This window comes from Procambarus clarkii, chromosome 57 (genome assembly GCF_040958095.1).
Source record: "Procambarus clarkii isolate CNS0578487 chromosome 57, FALCON_Pclarkii_2.0, whole genome shotgun sequence".
In the NCBI taxonomy this organism is placed as follows: domain Eukaryota; kingdom Metazoa; phylum Arthropoda; class Malacostraca; order Decapoda; family Cambaridae; genus Procambarus; species Procambarus clarkii.
The window spans coordinates 7,252,664-7,255,913 of NC_091206.1; positions in this window are offsets into that span (position 1 = coordinate 7,252,664).

Consider the following 3,250-nt stretch of genomic DNA (forward strand, 5'->3'; position numbering starts at 1 on the left):
CAAATACTGACTTATTTCAATAAATATTCAACAGACAACAAACTGACAGGATGCATCTTTCATACAGTATAATAACAAACTTTTGTTTTCTGAAATGTAAATTAATATTATATATTGTGGTTTATGTATAGTTAGGTCTAGGTTAGGTAAGATGTTTTTGCTATGTTGATTTAGGGAAGAGTTGCACTACAGGCTGAAGATGAATGAGGCACATTTCGAGTCATAGCCTTACACTTGACTTGGTGGACTGTAAGTACAAATACTGACTTACATAGTTTTTTTGGGCAATATTTAATTTATACGTTGCAAACCTTACAGCTCTGCTCGCCTCAGTACTTTTGAATTCAAGTGAATCTTGGCTTATGGGGCAGCCCGTCCTCGGATACAAAGATCCAAGCTCGTTAATCCAGCCGCCAAACCCCCTGTTTATGAATGAAAAGCGGTTTACACACGACTCACAACTGATGATGTCCGAACACTTCCGGAACAATTGTTTCGCTCACGTCCTCTGTTCGAACCACAATTCTATAAATGCTTCACCCACGTACTTCAAATACAAATAATCGCCAATAGAACCTAAACACCTAACCTAACCTATGCCTAACTATATATAAAATTGTTATGTATAATAATATTAATTTATATATGAGAACAAACCATTTTTTAATACACAGGATGTTAAAATTGACGAATGCATCTGGGGAGGACGGCCGCTGCTTTAACCAGCCGAGTGTGAGGACGGGCTGTATGGGGCAGACCATCATCACCAACAAAGACAAAATGCTCATTAATCATGCTGTCAACCTCACCGTTTATGAATGAAAAACAGTTTATACACGAATTACAACTGATGACGTTTGAGCATTTCTCAAACACTCTTCGCTATTTTGGGACGCCCATTATTCGAACCGAAATGCTGTAAATACCCAGCCCGTCCTCCAAACAAAGACCCAAAAGTGATTCCATCCACCCGCCAAACCCGCTGTTTATGAATGAAAAACGGTTTACACACGACTCGTAACTGATGACGTTCGAACACTTCCGGAACAAGTGCTTCACTGACGAATTTTGTTCGAATCACAACGCTAAAAATGCTTCACCCACGTACAACAAATACAAATAATCGCCATCAGAACCTAAACACCTAATCGAACCTAACCAGTGCCTAAATATGTACAATATGCTAATATATAATGATTTTTTTATGTTTAAGAAAAGTTCTGTTTTGAATGAACAGCAAGTTAAAATTTATGAATGCGTCTTTGGAGTCGACCGCTGGATAGGATTGACTTGGTCTGAAGACGGGTTGAAATACTCACGTGCCTGAAATACAAGTAATCGCCAACAGAATCTAAACACCTAGTCTAACCTACTCCTTCCTGTACATAGAACTCCAATATATAATAGCATTAATACATAAATGAAAACAAACCTATTTTAAATTCATAATACGTTAAAATTGATCAATGCGTGTTTAGGGGACGGCCGCAGCGTTAACGAGCCTGGCCGGAGAACGGGTTGAGCATGGGGTTATGCAACCCGCCCTCGACTCAAGTCCATTACATCCAGCGGTCGACCCCACAGACGCATTCATAAATTTTAACATGCTGTTCATTCAAAACAAGAATTTTCTCAAATATAAATTAATATTATAATATATTAGCATATTGTGCATATATAGGCATAGGTTAGGTTAAGTTAGGTGTTTAGGTTCGGTTGGCGATTATTTGCATTTGTAGTACGTGGGTGAAGCATTTATAGCGTTGTGGTTCGAACAAAACTCGTCAGTGAAGCACTTGTTCCGGATATGTTCGAACGAAATCAGTTGTGAGTCGTGTGTAAACCGCTTTTCATTCATAAACAGGGGGTTTGGCGGGTGGATGGAATCACTTTTGGATCTTTGTTTGGAGGACGGGCTGGGTTATGGTTTCAGATTCTATGACCACCTCTGACCATTCGAGTTTGAGTGAACTTTGGTTCGCATGTGCGTATCCTTGTATACATCTAAACCAAATATTCTTCAAAGCTTCTCCACAAAATAGAGTGCAATTCAAATTAAAAAGCTCACAAGGGGTCGAGTGTTGCCAAAGAAAAACAAAAATGAACTTGGTGCAAGATCACGTAGATCAGAAGGTGAATCTCACGGGTCAAGGCGAGGCCTCGAGTCCTGAGTTCGAGATCGTAGATGAACGCCTCGGTAATCTTATACTCTTCAAGAACGATGAAAGACTCTTCACGAGAGGCGAACCTACTCAACATGAGATAGCTTCAACTAAATATTGACATATCTTAGCCAATATGAAATTATTATTTCACACTATTGGATATATGTTGTGGTGTGAGGGGCTACACTGACACCCTCGTGAAGGTCCTGGTATGAGGGGCTACACTTACACCCTCGTGAAGGTCCTGGTATGAGGGGCTACACTTACACCCTCGTGAAGGTCCTGGTATGAGGGGCTACACTTACACCCTCGTGAAGGTCCTGGTGTGAGGGGCTACACTTACACCCTCGTGAAGGTCCTGGTATGAGGGGCTACACTTACACCCTCGTGAAGGTCCTGGTATGAGGGGCTACACTTACACCCTCTTGAAGGTCCTGGTGTGAGGGGCTACACTTACACCCTCGTGAAGGTCCTGGTATGAGGGGCTACACTGACACCCTCGTGAAGGTCCTGGTATGAGGGACTACACTTACACCCTCGTGAAGGTCCTGGTATGAGGGGCTACACTTACACCCTCGTGAAGGTCCTGGTGTGAGGGGCTACACTGACACCCTCGTGAAGGTCCTGGTGTGAGGGACTACACTAACACCCTCGTGAAGGTCCTGGTGTGAGGGGCTACACTTACACCCTAATGAAGGTCCTAGTGAGGGCTACACTCACACACTCACACACTCACACACTCACACACTCACAGCCTGCAGCTTCACCAACCTCACCAGAGAGTAACGTTCCTCTTATCACCGGCCACCATCTTCCCGCTGTTCGTAATTACAAGAAATCATTTACGTTTCTGTACTCGTTGATCAACTCGATTATTGATTAATCAGATTTTATCTGAGCCTCAAAATGCTTATTAAATTTTTTTTCTGGTAATTGTGTTGTGGGGGTCATTCTCGTCCATCAGTGAAGTGTTGATGTTTTTAGGGCTCGTACGCCATCACACATTATATTATCTCTCATCTGGCATCATCGTTTTTGCGAGTGAGATCAATATCAAAGATTTTACTTTCACTATCAGTAATTAA